We start from the raw sequence: 25,808 nt of genomic DNA on the forward strand, positions 1-25,808 counted from the left end.
GGTTCCAAGTCCTGGAACATATTCCGGTACCTAGACGGGGGGGCGATAGAATCCACCTCCTGAAAAAGAGGGAGGCATACTGGATTCACGAGTTGCAGACCCTTGCCCCAAGGGGCTTAAACAGGGATTATGACCCTTTAGCTTTTACCTAGAAAGGGACATCATGATATCATTACTGTTATCCAACTATAATCCTGTAACTTTGATGATTCTGTGATTTATGGTCATATGTAGTGTTGAGCGATACCGTCCGATACTTGAAAGTATCGGTATCGGAAAGTATCGGCCGATACCGGCAAAGTATCGGATCTAATCCGATACCGATACCCGATACCAATACAAGTCAATGGGACTCAAGTATCGGATGGTATCCTGATGGTTCCCAGGGTCTGAAGGAGAGGAAACTCTCCTTCAGGCCCTGGGAACCATATTAATGTGTAAAATAAAGAATTAAAATAAAAAGCGCATGTTGTTAATAAGTGGCAGGCGAGTAAAATGTTGCCAGTGTTGTGAATAATTTATACAGCTCTCTACAACATCAGTTTTTAAAATTACGTCACGGCTTGTGATTGGTTGCGTGCCGCCCATGTGACCGCGACGCGACCAATCACAGCAAGCCGTGACGTAATTTCAGGTCCTGATGCCTATTTCTGCATTGAGGACCTGAAATTACGTCACGGCTTGCTGTGATTGGTCGCGTCGCGGTCACATGGGTGGCACGCAACCAATCACAAGCCGTGACGTAATTTTAAAAATGCGCGCGTCTCCTGCCTCCCGTGACGTCACGGCTTGTGATTGGTCGCGTCGCCCATGTGACCGCGACGCGACCAATCACAAGCCGGAATGTAATTTTAAATTCCTGAATGCCTAGAATTAGGCATTGAGGACCTGAAAATTACGTCACGGCTTGCTGTGATTGGTCGCGTCGCAGCCACATGGGCAGCACGCGACCAATCACAAGCCGTGACGTCACGGAAGGAAGTAAAAGCACGCATTTTAAGCAAAGAACGCTGCCGGTTCCCTCGGTGAGGTCCAGGCTGCGTCGGAGAGGTGAGTATAGCAATATTTTTTATTTTAATTCTTTATTTTACACATTAATGTTGTTTCGATACCGATACCCGATACCACAAAAGTATCGGATCTCGGTATCGGAATTCCGATACCCGCAAGTATCGGCCGATACCCGATACTTGCGGTATCGGAATGCTCAACACTAGTCATATGCTTTATGATGTATACTAATATACTTGTCTCTCTCTGCAGAGTCGCCTCTATTGATATTCGACACGCAAGTCACCTTCTGATTCCTCCCCACTAGTGTTGAGCGATACCGTCCGATACTTGAAAGTATCGGTATCGGAAAGTATCGGCCAATACCGGCAAAGTATCGGATCTAATCCGATACCGATACCCGTTACCAATACATGTCAATGGGACTCAAGTATCGGACGGTATCCCTGATGGTTCCCAGGGTCTGAAGGAGAGGAAACTCTCCTTCAGGCCCTGGGATCCATATTACTGTGTAAAATAAAGAATTAAAATAAAAAATATTGCTATACTCACCTCTCCGACGCAGCCTGCACCTTACCGAGGGAACCGGCAGCCTTCTTTGCTTAAAATGCGCGCGTTTACTGCCTTCCGTGACGTCACGGCTTCTGATTGGTCGCGTGCCGCCCATGTGACCGCGACGCGACCAATCACAACAAGCCGTGACGTAATTTCAGGTCCTGAATGCCTAATTCTAGGCATTCAGGATTTGAAAATTACGTCACGGCTTGTGATTGGTCGCGTGCCGCCCATGTGACCGCGACGCGACCAATCACAACAAGCCGTGACGTAATTTTCAGGTCCTGAATGCCTAGAATTAGGCATTCAGGACCTGAAATTACGTCACGGCTTGTTGTGATTGGTCGCGTCGCGGTCACATGGGCGGCACGCGACCAATCAGAAGCCGTGACATCAAGGAAGGCAGTAAACGCGCGCTTTTTAAGCAAAGAAGGCTGCCGGTTTCCTCGGTGAGGTGCAGGCTGCGTCGGAGAGGTGAGTATAGCAATATTTTTTATTTTAATTCTTTATTTTACACGTTGCTATTAATCCCGATACCGATTCCCGATATCACAAAAGTATCGGATCTCGGTATCGGAATTCCGATACCCACAAGTATCGGCCGATACCCGATACTTGCGGTATCGGAATGCTCAACACTACTCCCCACCTTTGGACTCTCCCATCCTCCTGTTCTTTACCCGACTGCATCTTATTTCCCTGCATTCATGTAATTACACTGTTATAGTTATACATTACGGACATATCACCTCTGTACCTAAAATATGTTTACCCCAAACAGCGCTCTATCTAGTGATCATGTGACCGCTTTCCAGCTGGTTATCATGACCACAACACCGGCATTTCCTAAACAGGAAGTATTCGTCAGGTGCAATGACGCACTTCCGGTTTCTATGCTTCACCACACTACATTTCCCATCATCCTCTAGGAGTAACGATCAGGTGACCGCTGTGCTTTCCAGGTCCCGGCATCTCCTAAACAGGAAGTACGCGTCAGGTGTAATGACGCACTTCCGGTCTCCATGCCTCACCACACTACACTCCCCATCATCTTCTAGGAGCGGCGATCAGGTGACCGCTCTGCTCTCTAGGTCCCTAGGCAACAAGGCGGACCCGCACATGCTGACAGTGTTCATCATGATAGATGACACACTTCCGGTTCCGGCGGCAGAACGCTCCTGCCCTGCCATTATTTAAACTCAGACCACTAGCCTGTGTGCACTCAACCAGCGGCGGACACCGCGTTGATGCACACTGCCTATCCATCCTACACTGGTAAGCTCTTTTTTACCCTCCTCCTCTGTAGTCTACATAGGTTATAACCATCACCATGTTATACTATAGGAGCCGGGGTTATTATCGTGCCTATTATAGGAGAACTCACAGCGAGCCCCCAAAAACAATAGGTGAGCTAATTTTCCTTTGGAGCCCATGTACTTTCAATACTACCTATATGATTTTAACACTGTGTTATGCACTTCTTTTAGGTCTCACGCCATTACACTGGTTATTAATTGCCAATATACATGGCATTTAGTCACTCCTAAGTGAGGACTACACAATTTCATGGTGAGACATTTTTCTCATCTATTTATAGAGCTATTTGACATCTTTGTAGATAAGTGACAGTATTTATATACTTTTACAGCCATAATCATCCTGTTTTGGATACTACAGTAAAATACCTGGTTCCACACTCTAATACGGCCATTTTAGGTGAGAATCTCCACTATTTTTCATATGGGCTATCTTCTTTCTGTCACCAGCTTACCCAATACGTATATGTTATTTTGCAGCCATCATCCTTACCATATAGTTGGAACACTAGACGTATTCACCCAGCTTACCTGGTTAGTACACTGTCACTACCCCACTTATATACTATATACTTCATTATACAATCGCTTTTCATTACCACAGGGAATCTTTTCGCTTCAAAGGTCCATTATAGTTATGACATTAGGACCTTGTCCATATCCAGCGATACTCCACGCTACATAAGCAGTCGGGTATGTAAAATATGTTACTCTATCCTTACCCCATCTCTCCTCCCTTCCAATTTGTCACATATCACATAAACTACTGTGAGATTTATCTTATTGTTTCTTTTGATCCTTTTTGCTTACCTGTTGTTTTCTATATACCTACTATTATTTTGTTATATATTTGTAATGCAGTTTACTGAGGAAGGTCTTATTGTTTTGACCGAAACGTTTATGCTGGACTGCGATCCAAGTAATAAATTTCTTTAATATCATCACTATACACAAGTTGAGTGCCAAGTTATTTACTTTATACTTAGTTACTGGTGTGGGCAACCTATCTTGAGCACCGACACAGCTGTGCCACGATATACTTCACCACTAACCCTAACCCTAGCCCTAACCCTAGCCCTAACCCTAACCCTAAGGGGAAAATAGAAAGAAATACATTTTTTTTATTTTTTTATTTTTTGCTAACTAAGGGGGTGATGAAGGGGGGTTTGATTTACTTTTATAGCGTTTTTTTTAGCGGATTTTTATGATTGGCAGCCATCACACACAAAGATGCTTTTTATTGCAAAAAATATTTTTTGCGTTACCACATTTTGAGAGCTATAATTTTTCCATATTTTGGTCCACAGAGTCATGTGAGGTCTTGTTTTTTGCGGGACGAGTTGACATTTTTATTGGTAACATTTTCGGGCATGTGACATTTTTTGATCGCTTTTTATTCTGATTTTTGTGAGGCAAAATGACCAAAAAACAGCTATTCATGAATTTCTTTTGGGGAGGCGTTTATACCGTTGCGAGTTTGGTAAAATGGATGAAGCAGTTTTATTCTTCGGGTGACGATTACATCGATACCTCATTTATTTTTTTTACTCTTTTTTTATGTTTTGGCGCTTTTATACGATAAAAACTATTTTATAGAAAAAATAATTATTTTTGCATCGCTTTATTCTGAGGACTATAACTTTTTTATTTTTTCTTTGATGATGCTGTATGGCAGCTCGTTTTTTGCAGGACAAGATGACGTTTCAGCGGTACCATGTTTATTTATATCCGTCTTTTTGATCGCGTGTTATTCCACTTTTTGTTTGTCAGTATGATAATAAAGTGTTGTTTTTTGCCTCGTTTTTTTTTGGGGGGGGGTTTACTAAAGGGGTTAACTAGTGGGACAGTTTTATAGGTCGGGTCGTTACGGACTTGGTGATACTAAATATGTGTACTTTTATTGTTTTTTTTTTTATTTAGATAAAGAAATGTATTTATAGGAATAATATATTTTTTTTTATTATTTTTTTTGGAATTTGTTTTATTTTTTTTTACGCATGTGCATATTTTTTTTTACACTATAACATTGCCCCAGGGGGGGCATCATGTTATAGTGTAAGATCGCTGATCTGACACCTTGCTGTGCACTGTCAGATTGGCAATCTGACGTGCACAGATCCAGGCTTCCCGGCGCTTGCTCTGAGCAGGCGCTGTGAAGCCACCTCCCTGCAAGACCTGGATGCCATGGCCATTTTGGATCCAGGCCTGCAGCAGGGAGGAGGAGGTAAGAGACCCTCGGAGCAACGCGATCACATCGCGTTGCTCCGGGGATCTCAGGGAAGCACGCAGGGAGCCTGCTCCCTGTGCGTTGCTTCCCTATACCGTCGGAACACTGTGATCATGTTTGATCGCAGTGTGCCGGGGCTAATGTGCCAGGGGCGGTCCGTGACCGCTCCTGGCACATAGTGCCGGATGACAGCTGCGATAGTCAGCTGACACCCAGCCGCAATCGGCTGCGCTCCCCCTGTGAGCGTGGCCGATCGCATATGACATACTATCCCGTCGTTGGTCATACGGGACCACCCCATCTCGACGGGATAGTACGTCTAATGTCAGAAAGGGGTTAAACTTCGTAAACAGTCAGGATAGCAAACAAAGGAACAGCCTTTTCTGGCACAAAGTGAAAACACAAAGTAAAAAGTCCATACAACATATAGAGGGTCCAACTACTGAGGATAGTGTCTAGAGTTTTACTTTTTTAGGATCGAGTCGGGTTTCGCGAAACCCGACTTTCTCAAAAGTCGGGTCGGATGAAATCGGCCGATTATTGCGTAAAGTCGGGGGCCGACTGAAACACGAAACCCAATGCAAGTCAATGGGGAATCAAAGTCAGCAGTGAGTGGAGGACAGGAAAACACCGACAGTGCCCATTTTAACCCCTTCATGACCTTGGGATTTTCCATTTTTCCGTGTTCGTTTTTCACTCCCCTCCTTCCCAGAGCCATAACTTTTTTATTTTTTTATCAATTTGGCCATGTGAGGGCTTATTTTTTGCGGGAAGAGATGTACTTTTGAAAGATATCATTGGTTTTACAATGCCGTGTAACAGAAAACGGGAAAAAAATTCCAAGTGTGATTGATGAAATTGCAAAAAAAGTGCAATCTCACACTTATTTTTTGTTTGGCTTTTTTGCTAGGTTCACCAAATGCTAAAACTAACCTGCCATTATGATTCTCCAGGTCACTACGAGTTCATAGACACCTAACATGACTAGGTTATTTTTTACCTAAGTGGTGAAAAAAAAATCCAAACTTTGCTAAAAAAAAAAATTGCGCCATTTTCCGATACTCGTAGCGTCTCCATTTTTCATGATCTGGGGTCGGTTGAGGGCTTATTTTTTGCGTGCTGAGCTGATGTTTTTAATGATTGCATTTTGGTGCAGATACGTTCTTTTGATCGCCCGTTATTGCATTTTAATTCAATGTTGCGGCGACCAAAAAAAAACATAATTCTGGCGTTTCAAATTTTTTTCTCGCTACGCCATTTAGCGATCAGGTTAATGCATTTTTTATTGATAGATCGGGCGATTCTGAACGCGGCGATATCAAATATGTGTAGGTTTAATTTTTTTTTATAGATTTTTTTTGATTGGGGCGAAAGGGGGGTGATTTAAACTTTTATATTTTTTTTATTTTTTTTCACATTTTTTTTAACTTTTTTTTTTATTTTTGCCATGCTTCAATAGCCTCCATGGGAAGCTAGAAGCAGGCACAGCGCAATCGCCTCTGCTACATAGCAGCGATCTGCTGTTCGCTGCCATGTAGCAGAAAATCTGGTGTGCTGTGAGCGCCGACCACAAGGTGGCGCTCACAGCTGCCGGGGATCAGTAACCATAGAGGTCTCACTGACCCCTATGGTTACTATTCTGAAGCATCGCCGACCTCCGATCATGTGACGGGGGTCGGCGATGCCATCATTTCCGGCCGCCCGGCCGGATGCGGTAGTTAAATGCCGCTGTCTGCGTTTGACAGAGGCATTTAACTAGTTAATAGGCGCGGGCAGTTCGCGATTCTGCCCGCGCCTATTACGGGCACATGTCAGTTGTTCAAAGCAGCTGACATGTCCCGGCTTTGATGCCGGCTCACCGCCGGAGCCCGCATCAAAGCGGGGCTTCTGACCTCAGACGTACTATCCCGTCCGAGGTCAGAAAGGGGTTAATGCCAAAAACATCAATTCTTAATACTTAAGCTTGTCAATCTTAATGTACTTTATAATAATAGTTACGCATTAAAACAGGGGGTCATTTGGCTAAAGTTGTGGGGGGGTAGGGCTGGCTCAAGATTTTCTTGGGCCAAGGAAACGCGGAATACGTCACGGCAGTGGAGCAGGGAGAGGTAAGTATTTCAACTTTGCAAGTGCTGTGATCCTGAGCAAGCAGGGGGGCCCACTAGTTGGCACTGGCACAGAGTCCCTCATAGTACGGCGGTGTGTTTGACGGCGGGCGGCGCCTCCTACTGCCAGAGACTCTTTTGCGTACTATTAGTGGCCCTGTGCCAGTGCCAACGAGTATGCCACCCCACCTGATGAAGGAACCTGCACTTTCATCTGCGCCTTCCTCTTTGTCCCCGTGTAAGGTGGTGTAGTATGCGGGAAGGGGAACCTGACTTTCAGCAGGGTCAGATTCTGGCTGTGTAGAGTGCAAGGGGAATGTACTGGTCTGGGTCAATGTACCAGCAGACTCATCTAGCAGTGGCTGGGCAATGGGCAGGATGAGGAGGAAACACAGTTAGTAGGCCCAAATAATAAAGTGGGCTAAATGCAGTTCAAATGTGGTAACAGGACTAACCAGGTGGCATTGCTTGGTTCAGTGGAGGACAACTGTAAGGACTGGCTGACACAGTTACTAGGCCCAAATAAGTAAGTAGGCTAAATGCAGTTCAAAATTTGTAACAGGAGTACACAGGCGGCATAGCTTTGTTCAGTGGAGGACAACTGTAAGGAGTGGCGCAGACAGACACACGTAGTAGGCCTAAAATAAAAAAGTAGGCTAAATGCAGTTCAAAATTTGTAACAGGAGTACACAGGCGCCATAGCTTTGTGCAGTGGAGGACAACCTTAATGGGAGGCAGACACAGTTAGTGGGCCTAAATAAGTAGGCTAAATGCAGTTCAAAACTGGTAAAAGGACTAAACAGGCGGCATAGCTTTGTGCAGTGGAGGACAACTGTAATGGGAGGCAGGTACAGTTAGTAGGCCTAAATAAGTAGGCTAAATGCAGTTCAAAACTGGTAAAAGGACAAAACAGGCTGCATAGCTTTGTGCAGTGGAGGACAACTGTAATGGGAGGCAGGCACAGTTAGTAGGCCTAAATAAGTAGGCTAAATGCAGTTCAAAACTGGTAAAAGGACTAAACAGGCGGTATAGCTTTGTGCAGTGGAGAACAACTGTAATGGGAGGCAGACACAGTTAGTAGGCCTAAATAAGTAGGCTAAATGCAGTTCAAAATTGTTAATAGGAATAACCAGGCGGCATTGCTTGGTTCAGCGGAGGACAATTGTAAGGAGTGGCTGACACAGTGAGTAGGCCCAAATAAGTAAGTAGGCTAAATGCAGTTCAAAATGGTAACAGGGATAACCAGGCGGCATTGCTTGGTTCAGCGGAGGACAATTGTAAGGAGTGGCTGACACAGTGAGTAGGCCCAAATAAGTAAGTGGGCTAAATGCAGTGCAAAATTGTTAATAGGAATAACCAGGTGGCGTTGCTTGGTTCAGCGGAGGACAATTGTAAGGAGTCGTTGACACAGTGAGTAGGCCCAAATAAGTAAGTAGGCTAAAAGCAGTTCAAAATTGGTAACAGGACTAACCTGGCGGTGTTGCTTGGTTCAGCGGAGGACAATTGTAAGGAGTGGCTGACACAGTGCGTAGGCCCTAATAATAAAGTAGGCTAAATGTCTGCCAAATTTTTTTTCAGAAATAACCTGGTGGCATAGCTAGGTACAGGGGTGGGCTCCTCTGCTGAGTAGCAGAGAGTGGTAGTAGGCGCAACGTACTAACTGGTCTAAATGGAGGGCAGGGCCCCTGTATATTTTAACTATCATCTATCATTTCAACAAATTTGTATTGGCAGTGCCATTGAAGGATTTAACAGCACAGACTACACAGTGATGGAGCAGGGAGAGGTAAGTATTGCAAGTGGTAGAGCACTGTTCGAGCTGGGGGGAACACTCTCTCGTGGGCTGCGGTACTGGCACAGGGCCCCTCATATTACGACGGTGTGTCTGACGTTGGTTGTGCACCACCACCATCAGAGACAGTTCATTGTACTATGAGGGACTCTGTGCCAGTGCCGTCGCACAAGAATGGGCACACCCCCAGGCAAACGGCACTCGCATGGGTGCTTGCGCCAGGTGCTGACTACGGCCCTGTGGGGGGAGTCAGCCCATTTAGGGAGGTATAAAAATGGCCTATGGTGGACATTCAGCAGCTGCAAATGGAGGAATTGGAGAAGTCAGTAAGAGGAGGACAAAAGCAAGATATTTTTCAGGCAAGCTACGTGTCAGCAGGGGAAGGTGGGGCCAAATAATTTGAAATCCATGATTGGTTCATTTTAATGAAGGTTAGATCATCAACATTTCGGGTAGCCAGACGTGTCCTTTTTTCGGTCAGTATTGAACCAGCAGCACTGAATACTCTTTCTGATAGCACACTAGCAGCAGGGCATGCGAGCTCCTGTAATGCATATTCTGCCAATTCAGGCCAGGTGTCTATTTTAGATGCCCAGTAATCAAAGGGGAATGACCTGTGAGGGAGAACATCGATAATGGCGGAAAAGTAGTTCGTAACCATACTGGAAAAATGCTGTCTCCTGTCACTTTGAATTGATGCAGCAGTACCTGTCATGTCAGCGGTCGTTGTGAAATCACTCCACAATCACTCACCTGGTCATAAAACCCCTCTGCCCAATGCCACTTTGGATTTGTGCACCTCTAACACCTCTGCCATGTTGCCCACTATGGCTCGTGTGAGAACCATCACTGCCGCTGTGTGCTGGGAATGCCGGAACCAAACGGTCTACAAGAGTTGCTTGCTTGGTAGCCAATATTTGCTCAAGGTTCTCATGTGGCATGATATTTTGTAATTTTCCTTTATATCGTGGATCCAGGAGGCAGGCCAACCAGTAATCGTCATCATTTTGATAATGCGGGGGTCCCTTTTTAGGATACGCAAGGCATACTCAGCCATGTGGGCCAATGTTCCAGGTGTCAATTCACTGCTTGTGCTGGGTTGAGGAGCACTTTCTTGCAAATCAACATCACTTGTGTCCCGCAAAAACCCTGTACCTGACCTTGCAACGCCACCAGTTTCTATTGCCCCCTGAGAAGCATCCTCCTCCCATAAATATTCATCCCCATCATCAGGGCTATGGCAGCCATAAAATTCCTTCTGTTATCACTGACTACCTTGCCTGCCTCAAGATGTACACTGCCCAGCCATGACTGAGTTTCTTGCTGAAAGTACTTGGCCAGTACTTCCGCGGTGTGTCTGTTGTCGCCCAAACACTTAATTTGTAACACAGCCTGCTGATGCTTACCACTAGCTGTTCGATAATTGGACACCTCATGTGCATTACTGGCAGCTGCGGATGGAGTGGTTGTGTGACTGCACTCTGTGGACAACCTTTCGCTTATGGAGGAGGAGGAGGGGTGGCGACCAACGGTACATGACGTTTGGTAGTTAGTCCAGGCTTGCAAGTGCATGCTGGTTAAATGTCTACGCATGCACGTTGTATTTAAATTTTGAAGATTCTTCCCTCTGCTAAAGGTCTTTGAGCATGTCTTACAGATAACTTTGCACTGATCATTCAGATCTTGGTTAAAAAATTGCCACACTGCACTCTTCCTACTATCGAATACCTTTTCAGGCATTGCACACTGTGCTACTTTCACCGGATGGCCACGCTCCTAAAACTCCTAAAACTGTTTTTGATTTTGACACACGTTTTTGGCCTGATACGGGCCTGCCAGATGACAGCTGTTGCGATGTAGCTGGCTGCTGCGGATCATCCTCCTCCACTTCTGAGCTACTGGCAGCGGTACCCTCTTCCCCCAATTGCTGCCAATCTGGGTCAACAACTGGGTCATTTATCACCTCCTCTTCAATGTCATGTTCACCTTCCTCTGTGTCACCGTGTAAGGTGCTATAGCATTCGGGACAGGGCACCATAGTCTCATCAGGGTCAGATTCTGGCTCAGTACACTGCGAGGGCAATGTAGTGATCTGAGTCAATGGAACCGCATAATAATCTAGCTGTGGCTGTGCATCAGTGCACTCCATGTCCAATTCATCTTGTAATGGGCAGTTAACAATTTCCCTTTCTAACCCAGGCACGATATGTGTAAAGAGCTCCATGGAGTAACCTTTAGTGTTGCCTGACGCATCCTGCACTTTTAGTTTGGGTGAAGGACACAAGGAAACGTCTTGTTCCTGACCGGGAGCATCCACCGACGACTTGCTGCTTTTAAATTACGACCTTTCTGAAGAGGAGGCGAAAGAGCTAGAGGCTGAGTCAGCAATGAAAGCCAAAACTTTTTCCTGCTGCTATGGCTTTAAAAGCTGTTTTCCTACTCCCAGATAATGGAGCTTTCGAGGCCATGTGTAGCCAGACAATGACGCTGGCTCAACACCTCCAGCCTTAGGTGCTATTGTGCTTTTCCCACTACCACCAGATGCACCACCACCACCATCAGTACCAGCTGGCAACCTACGCGCACGGCCTCTTCCACCAGATGTCCTCATTTTGGGGAAAATGTAATCAAAATAACAACCGTTATATGGTACTGTAAAACAAGGTAGAAGGTGTATATAAACTTGTTGAGAATTTAAGTCTCCCTTTTTATTTTGGGGTGACAGCACCACAACTCAGGCCCAGTGTATAACACAACACAATGTAAGTGGCAGAACGTGGCTGGCTGATACACGACAAACTAAGAGGACTGAGGTATATCCACTTTGTGAGAATTTGAATCTCACTTTTTTGGGGGGAGACTGCACCACAACTGAGGCCCAGTGTATTTAGCAACGTAATGTGAGTGGCAGCAAGTGGCTGGCTGATACACGAGAAACTAAGAGGACTGAGGTATATCCACTTTGTGAGAATTTGAATCTCACTTTTTTTGGGGGGAGACTGAAACCAAACTCAGGCCCAGTGTATTTTACAACGCAATGTGAGTGGAAACAAGTGGCTGGATGATACACGAGAAACTAAGAGGACTGAGGTATATTTACTTTGTGAGAATTTGAATCTCACTTTTTTGAGGGGAGAGACTGAACCACAACTCAGGCCCAGTGTATTTTACAACGCAATGTGAGTGGCAGCAAGTGGCTGGCTGATACACGACAAACTGAGAGGACTGAGGTATATCCACTTTGTGAGAATTTGAATCTCACTTTTTTTGGGGGTTGACTGCACCACAACTCAGGCCCAGTGTATTTTACAACGCAATGTGAGTGGCAGCAAGTGGCTGGCTGATACACGAGAAACTAAGAGGACTGAGTTATATCCACTTTGTGAGAATTTGAATCTCACTTTTTTGGGAAGGAGACTGAACCACAACTCAGGCCCAGTGTATTTTACAACGCAATGTGAGTGGCAGCAAGTGGCTGGCTGATACACGACAAACTAAGAGGACTGAGGTATATCCACTTTGTGAGAATTTGAATCTCACTTTTTTGGGGGGTTGACTGCACCACAACTCAGGCCCAGTGTATTTTACAACGCAATGTGAGTGGCAGCAAGTGGCTGGCTGATACACGAGAAACTAAGAGGACTGAGTTATATCCACTTTGTGAGAATTTGAATCTCACTTTTTTTGGGAAGGAGACTGAACCACAACTCAGGCCCAGTGTATTTTACAACGCAATGTGAGTGGCAGCAAGTGGCTGGCTGATACACGACAAACTAAGAGGACTGAGGTATATCCACTTTGTGAGAATTTGAATCTCACTTTTTTGGGGGGGGAGACTGAATCACAACTCAGGCCCAGTGTATTTTACAACGCAATGTGAGTGGCAGCAAGTGGCTGGCTGATACACGGCAATCTAAGAGGACTGAGGTATATCCACTTTGTGAGAATTTGAATCTCACTTTTTTGGGGGGAGACTAAACCCAAACTCAGGCCCAGTGTATTTTACAACACAATGTAAGTGGCAGAACGTGGCTGGCTGATATATGACAAAATAACAGAACTGAGGTATATCCACTTTGTGACAATTTGAATCTCCCTTTTTTGGGGGGGAGACAGCACCACAACTCAGGCCCAGTGTGTAACACAACACAATGTAAGTGGCAGAAAGTGGCTGGAAGATATCTGAAAAAATCCAAGGACTGTAGTACAATTTCAGTCTCCCTACAATGATCTCAGGACAAGTATGGCAGCAACAAAAAGGTCTGCTGCACACAAAAGTGTGGACAAATAAACAAGATAACTGTGCAGAAAGGAGCAACAGGATTTTTGCTTTTAAAAAAGCAGTTGGTTTGCACAGCAGCGTGCAAACAGCAATGCAGCTATCAGGGAGCCTTATAAGGCAGCCTAATAAGCTACAGAGCTGATGCACAAGGATATAGCCTCCACTGTCCCTGCAAAACAAAGGTGGTGTTGGACAGTGGAAATCGCTACAGCACAAGCGGTTTGGGGGTTAATCTTCCCTCCCTAACTATGTCCCTTCTTCTGACAAAGCTGCAGCAATCTCTCCCTATGCTAAGATCGGCAGAAGTAAGATGGCGGTCGGCGTGCATGCCCCTTTTTACCCCCTGTGACGCCGCAGAAAGCAAGACAATCACTGTCATGCCCTTCTCTAAGATTGTGGGGACCGAGACGTATGTCATCACGCTGCCCACACTCTGCGTCCTCCTTCATTGGCTGAGACTGCATGGCCGATCCCACACTAGGATCGGGTCGGGTTTCATGAAACCCGACTTTGCTGAAAGTCGGCAATTTTTTAATTTGTTCGATCCGTTTTACTCAACCCTAATACTGTCCGGTTCTTTAGGCCTTAGCAGAGACCAGCACACAGGAGATCCACACATCTCCAGATCCAGACACTGAATGAGACACTCAGTCTCCATTTTATCTGCCAAACCACGTCCCTGGGGTTGGGATATGTTAGCAGTCATTCCCACTCGTCTCTTATGACTGCTCTGGAACCAGGCTCTGGAATGGCCTAATAACTCCCTCAGCACTACATGTACTAGAGCATTCTTCCGAGCTCACATCACCACAGCCAATAACCGTGATGACACATATCTCCCCTCAAGAACCCGTCCAGTGGCCATCTTACATACCTTTTAAATTATTATCCTTGCTGTTGGCTTTTTCCTGCACTCATTGACAGATTTGTGTCTTTTTACGATGATATGTACTCAGAAAGTCATCAATGTAGGCAAAATTAACTGATTTAATGTGTCCATTTGCAGTTTCACTGTAGCAGTTGAATGTAAGGGGTAGTAGTGTGAGACGATACCCTACTGGAACTGGAATTAGCACTTCTGAACTCTCCATTGCTTTTATTTCCATCCATTTCAGGGGGATTCTTGAAGTATGTTTAGGGTCATTGTTCTGCTGGAAGACCCATGGCCTATGACGTTAACCCAGCTTTCTGACCCTGGTCTACATTACTACCCTAAACCCTTTGGGAATCTTTACATTTCATGATGGCTGGCACATAGTCAAGTCATCCAGTGCCAGAGGCAGCAAAACAACCCCAAAATATCTTTTGAGATAGAATACCGCTGACAATAAGAGTATACACACTACAGAACAGAAAGAGGATCCCGTTGATCATAAGAACTTACACTCCACAGAAGAGAGAAAGATGACCATGCTGAACATAAGAGCTTACCCTTTGGTGAGAGGGAGAGGATATCACTGACCATAAAAGTACACACAGAAGAGAGGACTCTGCTGACAGTAAGATAGTGGATTGTATTGATCATAAGAGCTTACACACTACAGAAGAGAGAGACTTACACAGTGACTGTGTAAATGGAAAAGGACTCTCCCATGTAAACTGTGCTTCATTGGAAACCACTGATCTAGGTTGGCCTAGGAACTTAACATCACTGTGTAAGGTATTATAATCTGCAAGATGTCATAGCTGCAGGGCACTATGGGAAGGAACACACTGTCATGCAAAATGACATTAACCAGCTCTTGGATGCTTCAGCAATAGTGTTGAGCGATACCGTCCGATACTTGAAAGTATCGGTATCGGAAAGTATCGGCCGATACCGGCAAAGTATCGGATCTAATCCGATACCGATACCCGATACCAATACAAGTCAATGGGACTCAAGTATCGGACGGTATTCCTGATGGTTCCCAGGGTCTGAAGGAGAGGAAACTCTCCTTCAGGCCCTGGGAACCATATTAATGTGTAAAATAAAGAATTAAAATAAAAAATATTGCTATACTCACCTCTCCGACGCAGCCTGGACCTCACCGAGGGAACCGGCAGCGTTCTTTGCTTAAAATGCGCGCTTTTACTTCCTTCCGTGACGTCACGGCTTGTGATTGGTCGCGTGCCGCCCATGTGGCCGCGACGCGACCAATCACAGCAAGCCGTGACGTAATTTTCAGGTCCTCAATGCCTAATTCTAGGCATTCAGGAATTTAAAATTACGTTCCGGCTTGTGATTGGTCGCGTCGCGGTCACATGGGCGGCACGCAACCAATCACAAGCCGTGACGTAATTTTAAAAATGCGCGCGTCTCCTGCCTCCCGTGACGTCACGGCTTGTGATTGGTCGCGTCGCCCATGTGACTGCGACGTGACCAATCACAAGCCGGAACGTAATTTTAAATTCCTGAATGCCTAGAATTAGGCATTGAGGACCTGAAAATTACGTCACGGCTTGCTGTGATTGGTCGGGTCGCGGCCACATGGGCGGCACGCGACCAATCACAAGTCGTGACATCACGGAAGCAAGTAAAAGCGCGCATTTTAAGCAAAGAACGCTGCCGGTTCCCTCGGTGAGGTCCAGGCTGCGTCGGAGAGGTGAGTATAGCAATATTTTTTATTTTAATTCTTAATTTTACACATTAATGTTGTTTCGATACCGATACCCGATACCACAAAAGTATCGGATCTCGGTATCGGAATTCCGATACCCGCAAGTATCGGCCGATACCCGATACTTGCGGTATCAGAATGCTCAACACTATTCAGCAATGTGGGAAATGGAAAAGAGCAATTTTTTTTGTGAACATTGAATCTCAAACTGTTCGAATCTATGTGAAACTGAGTTTCAGGAAATTTGATTCAAACTTGATCATCTGTGAATCGATCAACTTACCTCTGCTGTTAACATTAAATATTTACTTTTTTATACATATTAATATATGTAATACATTTTTTTTAAATTAGGGATTGATATTACAAATGAATGAATTACTGTTGAATCTTGAGAGATAATGCTGACATTATTCAACTGTCTATGATATTCGATGTGTCTCTCATTCCAAGTTGCTTTCAAAAGTAGAAACCACTGATTTTTTAAGTATGTAGCACAAAAAAGGTCCCGCAACCATGCAGTACCCAAAAACTCATTACTAAAATTCTGAAGGAAGAGACAGTATTTTACTGACTGTGGTGAAGAACACTATTTCTCTTTGTGATTATTCTTGAAGCATCCCTGTCAAGGCAAATTTCACCCCTGCCTCTAGAAATGATTGCCTGAGACACTATAAATGAAACAGGCCCTTTCATGCTCCTTGAAAATGTAAAACTAAGCTTAGTATTAAGGCTGTTGCACGCTGAGGGTTGAATGGCTCAGTGATTTGGTCATAGGTTAGTCATCCTTTCACCCTTACGTCTGTATTGATTGAACACTGTTATCATCTCTTTGTTTTGTTCCTTGGCTCTTAGTAACAGCTCCGGTCCCAGAAGACAGGTGTACTATGCATGCATTAGTTTAGAGAGCTGCAGTATTGTATTGAGATATAATGCTGCTCTTCCTTCCCTTACTTCAATGCTTTAGGACAATAACATAAGAGCAGCACAATATTGGCAGTTGAAACCATTACTAATTTTGGGCATTCTTACCAAATGAAATACATCCAACCCGGGAGTCAAGGATGGTGCAAGTCATAACCTTATGTAACATTGGAAACTGATTTAGGTTTGTACACACAACAGACGGTTTATTTATATTGAGGGTGTATTTTGTATTCTTTTTACAGCTTATTGGAGGAAAATAAAAAGATCATTCTTAAATCTGGCAGCGGATTGCAGCTAAATTCTTAAATTTGTTGGAATAACTACAGATTTTATATTATACATCATAAATGTACAATCTCTTCAGAATGGCAAATCATTAGCAACCTTTTCAGGAATGACAGTAAATTTGATGGAGAAGCAAAATGAAGGGAGACCTGCTAAACTTGTATTGTTTAATCAAAGTGTTTAATGTCGGTAATACGGTAAGTAAATATTGTTCCAAGAAAAGGCACTGTACTATTTTCTCTACTTCTCTACTTCTCAGCCGAAATATATCAATTCTTCTATGCACGTTATAACAAGTAAGAGCCCTAATAATAGCAATTAGAAATATTAAAAAATACTATCAATAACTATATCCAAGATAGAATTAGGAGATAATAATTAGGGTCTCATATATCTATGGCACAAAACTAATCTGTGTATCGGACTATGAGCGCTCAAAGTTGGCAATTTGCAGAGATGCTGAAATCAAAAGTAGCCTAAATACTCATTGGCTGTTTTTAAGACACCAGCATTTTTATGACACATGTGAGATGGTGGACCTTAAGTTCTTGATAATATACATAATCAATGGTTACTTGCTGTAGGAGCAATGTTTGTTATGATGGGGCTGCAGCGCCCCAGAGTCCTGGTCGTTGCAGTACTGATGCTCCGCCACTAAGGGGGGTGTTGGTACGTCTGATGGCACAGAAGGAGTTCACCTGACCAGGTATAACAGACACCAATACACTTCACAGTCTGGCCTCCAGGGGGAGCTAAGGGTGCTATGTATTAGGCCACTCCTCACAGTCTGGTAAAACTGGGGGTTAGATAGGAAGTTAGAGAGAAGCTGACTGGGTTGGAACCAGGCAACATCCTGTGGCAGAGGGTGTTGCAGGGGAAAATTCAGGGGGGTCCCTGTCAGGGGTGGGATCCTGACAGAGGCCTAGCAAACAGAAAGAACGTCACGGGACCGCGCCTGCACTTCATTGCGGCGGTACCCCAAGAAAGAACAAGAAGCGAGGTTTATTGTGAAGAGTGAGAAACGAGATCAATGCAACAAGGAGATAACACCAGTAGGAGTCGTGCTGTAAGAACGAGGCAACATCCTACTGAGGCGCGTAGCCGGTGGCCGGAAACGCCGAGGAAGTATTGAGCTCCAAGCCTTACTTCAAACCTACGGCAGGACAGTCAGTTATAGGCGGGCTGTCTCACCTAAATCACCTAAGCAGACATAGGGGGCAACAATTGGAGAGGGGCGACTCTAGGGTCCCGGAAGAACTCCAGGCCTACCTGTCATACGGGTGTGTCCTAGCCATATCATCTGGGGGATGGAGAAGAACATCAGAATCAGTTGTGAGGGAACTTCAGAAACAGACACAACAGTTGTGAGGACTATCCCGTGGTGCTAAGCAGGGAAGGACTACAACACACAAGCACTAGAAGGTAGGCACAGATTTCCACCTGCAAAGGGAACTCTGGAAGTGCCATCGGACCGGCCGGTCTCAGACAGCCCTGTTAACCATACTCCGGATTGAGGATCCTGAAGCCTTCAGTAAAGAGGTAAAGAGACTGCAACCTGGTGTCCTCGTTATTCATGGCGACCTGCACCACACCACATCATTCTCAACTTTCATTGGACGCCCCTCAGCAGGGTCACGGACTGGGTCTAGCCACCGTGACAATCCCAGAACGAGACAGAGAGGCCCGGTACCGGGTACCCCTTGGCCCTGCGGCAGTGGGGGCGCTCCAACTTGGCATCACGAACAGGATCTACTTAAGCCTGAAGAATCAGGTCATGTGTGCCTTGGAACTGTGATTTATTGTGCTTGGACTGTGACTTATTGCAAAGACTGTGTATTGCCACTTGCCGTCAAAAAGTTCCCACCAAAAACCGCCGCCATTGCAGCGCCACAGGGAGCGCAGAGGAAGAAGAAGGGTGTACCATGGGAGGAGACTACCAAAGCGGCGCCAACAGTAGCGACCGCCCCCTAAGTAGCGACTTTCGCTGCGAGATGACGACCTGCCCAGCACCAGCAACAGAGAGGAATCGCCCCTGGTTTGCAACGGCAAGAGCCGAGACCAGAGTGGCCTCGGCCTCGAAGAAATGGTGGAGTCAGGTGCATGCACGGCTGCCGATCTCGAGACAGCCAAGGTGACCAGCGAGTGCCTGAGCGACGACGCAGTGATCACGGATTATCTCCACCGACCGGAGACGGGCCCGGACCCACCGCAGTTGAAGGACCCGAACTCCTTGGAGCCGCCGGCGGAGGAGCCGAGCCCACCTATCCCGACCACGGAGCCAGCAGGTGCGGAGCCATGGAGAGCGGAGCCATGTCGGGAGGCCGCCTTGGAGGACCCGCGGTCCGGGCTGCAGCCGATTCCAGTGTCCTTGTCAACGGAACAGATCAACACCGGTGGAATCACATCAGACGCAGGTATGGGAAGCGTCCCTGTTCCCCCGGCCAATCCTGCTCTCCTGACCGATCCCGCTCTCGCGACCGCTCCTCACCCCGACAATGACCGGTTCCTCTCAGCGGAGCTGGTGGTGCTCACCCCCGACATGATGGGGAAGCTGGTGCCTCTGCTACCGACCAAGATGGGGGAACCCCTAGATGTGAGCTCAGAGGGGGTGATCTTCCAGTGGGACACCCCCCGGATTGGGCTAGATGGAGCCCGGGAGGAGGGCCTCACCCTTGCTTTGCTCACTTGGGAACAATATAAACAATGCTCAATTCTACACTGGAAAAACCGAAAAGAGACAGAACAAATTGACCCACCAAAAGTGCAACGCCCAAAGCCTGCGCACGGCAGGAAAGACGTGGTAAAGCGAGGAACTGTGCTGGCCTTTCACTCAAAGCGGGGTTGGGGCTCCATACAGGAACCGGGACTACCGACTGATGTCTTCGTTACCAGTTACAATGTGAAGACTCCCTTCCACAACCGTTATGGTGATCCATTATTTCAAAGGGGGGACCAGGTGACCTACACCCGCCACCGGAGTGCACAAGGATGGTGCGCTCGGAACGTCCAATGATGTGGGCAACCAGGGTTAGCCTTCGAATCCAGACACCGGGTGATCTAACTGCACCCGAGAGACCAACCACTGACATTGACACCGCATCAGCCGGAGACCAGGGACCGAAGCCTCCGCGGTCAGGAGACGTCCACTATCAGATGATGTCCTGCAACTTACTATGAAGCCCTAAGGCTCGACAAACTGTATATAGTTAACTGTTCGTCTTTCTATGTGTCTTTCTGCTGCTGCAACCCGACTAGGGTTAACTCTTAAAGGGATCCCTTAGTTTACCCGGGATCCCTATTTTTCCCTTTTTGTTTTGTTTCCTGTTTATCACTGTTGAAAAGAACTGCTGGATCATGAACACTGCATGATTACAAACTTATTGTAAATAGTTTGCACCTTCTTAAAGGTGCTCCCTACTGGTTTTACAAGGAAAAGGACTCTTTGCGAAGAAACTGTTCCTGGAAACAGTACAGGAATCCCTGCCTTACACGAACTCGCAGCTTGAGAAGTTGCACTACCTCCAAGAGACTTGGTCCCCTTTAAAAGGGAACGTTCACCAATAGCACTTAAAGCATAATGTTGCCTTAAAGGTAAGGTACCGCGTTTGTAGATCATTAATAAATCACTGTAATGTAGCATAACATGCTGCTATAACCAAGTTTTAAATGCATGTAAAACAGATTTCGTGTGTTATATGTGTTTAAAAAAGGAACTGGGGGCTGACATCTTGGTTTCACAGCAGTTCACAACACTAAGGCCATGTGCACACGTTCAGGATTTTTCGCGTTTTTTCGCGTTTTTTTTCGCTATAAAACGTGATAAAAACGCGAAAAAAACGCTAACATATGCCTCCCATTATTTACAGTGTATTCCGCATTTTTTGTGCAAATGTTGCGATTTTTTCCGCGAAAAAATCGCATCGCGGAAAAAAAAGCAACATGTTCATTAAAAATGCGGAATTGCGGGGATTGCACACACCTAGGAGTCCATTGATCTGCTTACTTCCCGTACGGGGCTGTGCACACCATGCGGGAAGTAAGCAGATTATGTGCGGTTGGTACCCAGGGTGGAGGAGAGGAGACTCTCCTCCACGCACTGGGCACCATATAATTGGTCAAAAATAAAAGAATTAAAATAAAAAATAGTCCTATACTCACCCTCGATGTCTTCCCGCCTCACCGCTGCATGCTGCCGCTTCGGTTCCTATAGCTGCTGTGCGGTGAAGGACCTGTGATGACGTCACTGTCTTGTGATTGGTCGTGAGCGGTCATGTGACCGCTCACGTGACCGCTCACATGACCGCGACGTCATGGAAGGTCCTGCGCGCACAGCAGCTATAGGAAGAGGAACGGACGCCGCTGAGGAGATGTCTGGGTGAGTATAAGCATTTTTTTAATTTTTTTTATTATTTTTAAACATTCTATCTTTTACTATAGATCCTGCATAAGCTGCATCTATAGTAAAAAGTTGGTCACACTTGTCAAACAGTATGTTTGACAAGTGTGACCAACCTGTCAGTCAGTTTTCCAAGCAATGCTACAGATCGCTTGGAAAACTTTAGCATTCTGCAAGCTAATTACGCTTGCAGAATGCTAAAAAAAATGCAAAAAAAACGCAAAAGAAACGCAAAAAAAAAATGCGGATTTCTTGCAGAAAATTTCCGGTTTTCTTCAGGAAATTTCTGCAAGAAATCCGGACGTGTGCACATACCCTAACAGTGTCATTTTACAGCACCTCATGGACATAGGAGATAATAGACCGGCGAGGACCCTATCTTTAACATTGGAGAGGCGTTAGCAGTGAGCTGGGTACGCCTCTGTGGGCTGCACAACTCACTGCTGTAGGTGTGACTAGAAGCCATTTTATTATAGCCCAGTGCTCTCTGCCCAGCTCCACTTACTCTCTATCACAGGAGCTCCATTCACTCCATTAAGCTGCATTCCCAGCCTGCAGAGAGAGGTGACACCTGACACCTCTCTCTGCCATACAATGTATCTCTCCCCTCCCTCCACAATGCCTGGCCATTCACTGCAGACCTGGAGCTCCTTCTTATCTTACTGAGGGATGAGGCACAGACAGCTCTGCACAGACAATGCTGCTCCATACATAAACACCACAGAAACTAACTGTGCTTCTGATGCAGTACCTGCTGGTGATAGCAGATCACAGGGCAGTCACACACAAAATGGCTCTGCCCTGTGATGCTGCTCTTCATTCTGCCCCAGGGATATTAGACCACCCAAAAGGGGAGGGAAATGCTGATGTCAGCAGTTACTGCCCAGATTTTCCAGCTAACAGTAAAGCTGGTAAGTCTTACTATAGCTGCTTGAGGTCTAAAACAGAAAATGCTCCTCCTAGTGGTCAATATATATATTTGTAAGAAAATATATAATATTTTTCATATAGAAATGTTTGCAAACAGTGCAAACATTGCATTAATACATTTTATTTACTATTTTAAGCTTAATTTCACAAAAAAACAAACTACAAGAAAACTGGTGGCACCTTCCCTTTAAAAGAAGTAATGATAGTATTTATATGAAAAAGTTATATGTAGCTAGTTAGTTGCTTGTAGGAAATGTTTAACAATGTGTTAAAGAATGAGGACAGGAAGTGAACCCGTACGGGGTTAATTGGTGAGTCCTCCTAGGAGCCATACAGAGATGGCTTAGTGATCTTGTGCTGAGAGAAGGTTGATAAGTCCTATACTGTGTATAGAAAGAGAAAGGCAGTAGGCCCAGATGAGAATGGGGCGGTCCTGCAGAAGAGCGAGAGTCAGTAGGCCTGGGGCAGATAGACAGGCGGTCCTGCGAATGTAAAGTTGGAAAAATGAAGAAAAGTTGATTAACATTGTAGTGTTTTATGAGTAAGCCTTTAGTGGATTCAGCTTATACATCCTTAGAGGCAAAGTTAAATTATTGTTCAGTGATTGCACTATGTAGAATACCCGGTTGGATAATAGAAGTTATTTATGGTTTGTTATTTAAAGTATTTAACCATGTTTGTAACGTTCAAGTGTTCTCACCTCCCATAAAGGGAAGCTCTGTTCAAATTTACTTGTTATTGCATTTCAAAAATTGTGTGTCTTTTTGCTGACATGTATTGTTTTTTTCTTCCCAGTCCAGGAGTACTGGATTTAACTGGGGGGGAGTGCAGCGCCCCAGAGTCCTGGTCGTTGCAGTACTGATGCTCCGCCGCTAAGGGGGGTGTTGGTACATCTGATGGCACAGAAGGAGTTCACCTGACCAGGTATCACAGACACCAATACACCACAGTCTGGCCTCCAGGGGGAGCTAAGGGTGCTATGTATTAGGCCACTCCTCACAGTCTGGTAAAACTGGGGGTTAGATAGGAAGTTAGAGAGAAGCTGACTGGGTTGGAACCAGGCAACATCCTGTGGCAGAGGGTGTTGCAGGGGAAGATTCAGGGGGGTCCCTGTCAGGGGTGGGATCCTGACAGAGGCCTAGCAAACAGAAAGAACGTCACGGGACCGCGCCTGCACTTCATTGCGGTGGTACCCCAAGAAAGGATAAGAAGTGAGGTTTATTGTGAAGAGTGAGAAACGAGATCAACGCAACAAGGAGATAACACCAGTAGGAGTCGTGCTGTAAGAACGAGGCAACATCCTACTGAGGCGTGTAGCCGGTGGCCGGAAACGCCAAGGAAGTATTGAGCTCCAAGCCTTACTTCAAACCTACGGCAGGACAGTCATTTATAGGCGGGCTGTCTCACCTAAATCACCTAAGCAGACATAGGGGGCAACAGTTGTAGGGGGCGACTCTAGGGTCCCGGAAGAACTCCAGGCCTACCCGTCATATGGGTGCGTCCTAGCCATATCATCTGGGGGACGGAGAAGAACATCAGAATCAGTTGTGAGGGAACTTCAGAAACAGACACAACAGTTGTGAGGACTATCCCGTGGTGCTAAGCAGGGAAGGACTACAACACACAAGCGCTAGAAGGTAGGCACAGATTTCCACCTGCAAAGGGAACTCTGGAAGTGCCATCGGACCGGCCGGTCTCAGACAGCCCTGTTAACCGTACTCCGGATTGAGGATCCTGAAGCCTTCAGTAAAGAGGTAAAGAGACTGCAACCTGGTGTCCTGCACCACACCACATCATTCTCAACTTTCATTGGACGCCCCTCAGCAGGGTCACGGACCGGGTCTAGCCACCGTGACAATCCCAGAACCGAGACAGAGAGGCCCGGTACCGGGTACCCCTCGGCCCTGCGGCAGTGGGGGCGCTCCAGGGCAAAGTAAGACTCATGCTGTGCTTGATGTTTTGCATTAGCATTAAAATTATTGGATTTTCCTATAAAAAGTAATGCTGTGGTTTATTACATGGTGGATTGTGTGATGACATTGGAGGTGATGTGCTAAGTGATGGGGCTATTGCTAGAGGGTTGTAGCATGTCATGTTCCCTGCATGTCCACATCTGTGGTTTCCTGCCTGTCTGCATCTGCGGTACCCTGCCTGTACGCATCCACAGTTCTCTCTGTCTACATCCAAAGTTGCCTACCTGTCCGCACCTTTGGTTCCTTGTCTGCCGTGCCCACCTGCACCTTGCAGTGTATCAGTCGTGACCGCCCGCCTGGACCTGTTTGTATACCAGTCATGTCTGCCTGTACCCGTCTACTAGTACATCATCCGTATCCTTCAGCGCCTGTCTGCATCCCAGCTGTGGCTGCCAGTACCTGCCTGTATATGAATCAGCTAAGTCATACAGTATACCCACATTACCTGCCTTCACCTTTCATTACAGTGCCCTGTCCCCTTGGGGGTCAGCTGCTACTGGCGAACGTCCACCCTGAAGTGCAACCAGGCAGCTATCTGCCGCACAAGCCTGACCTCACCACTAAAGTTTCCAGTGAACACCAAGGTAGTTGCTTAGTTACGCCCCTCCAGGGAAAGTCAGGTCCATGGCACAGTTGGTCCATGATCCACACTTGCACTAAGCAGTCCGAATGCAAGAGTAACAATATGTTATTCTCTTATGAATTAAATATCTAAACAATATTGAAAGGTGATGTCTGATCAGAAGATATTGATGACTTATCCATAGGATAGTTTGCAATATGACATCCTGAACCCTGATAAATCAGCTGTTATAAGCTCTAGTGTTAAAAGGAGCTAAACACATTGAATGGAACTGTAAAAGAATAGGAGCTGCTCTGCAGTACTCATAAGTAGCTGCTACATAGTGAATAGAGAGATGTGCTTTGCTGTTTCTTAGTATGTATTTACATCTATTCACTGCTGGAGCTTAAAACCGCTGATTGGTGGGGGTTTGGAGTGTTGTAACCCAACTGATCTAATATTGATGAACTACTTTAAGTAAAGTTTATTGATATCATTTGACTGGATAAGTGTAGTGCGCAGCTCCGTACAATGTGCAGTAGCTGCTTAGACGTACTACAGAACACTTCCAATTCAAGGGAATTGGAGCTGATTTGCATTAACTATCAGTATTAGCTACACATTGAACAAAGCTGCACTTTGCAACTCAGATCAATGTGCTTACATCCAGCCAAAGTAAATAACAGCTGGCTGGTGAGGAAAATGATTGTCAGACACCTAATGATCTGATATTGATTAATTATTTTATGGTTATGTCATCAACATCTTTTGACAGGGAAATTCATCAAACACTTAAAAGTTAAATATTTACCAACTTGAAATAGCATTCATTCCAGCTTTTTAAGTA

The sequence above is a fragment of the Ranitomeya variabilis genome, chromosome 1 (assembly GCF_051348905.1).
Source record: "Ranitomeya variabilis isolate aRanVar5 chromosome 1, aRanVar5.hap1, whole genome shotgun sequence".
Classification (NCBI taxonomy): Eukaryota; Metazoa; Chordata; class Amphibia; order Anura; family Dendrobatidae; genus Ranitomeya; species Ranitomeya variabilis.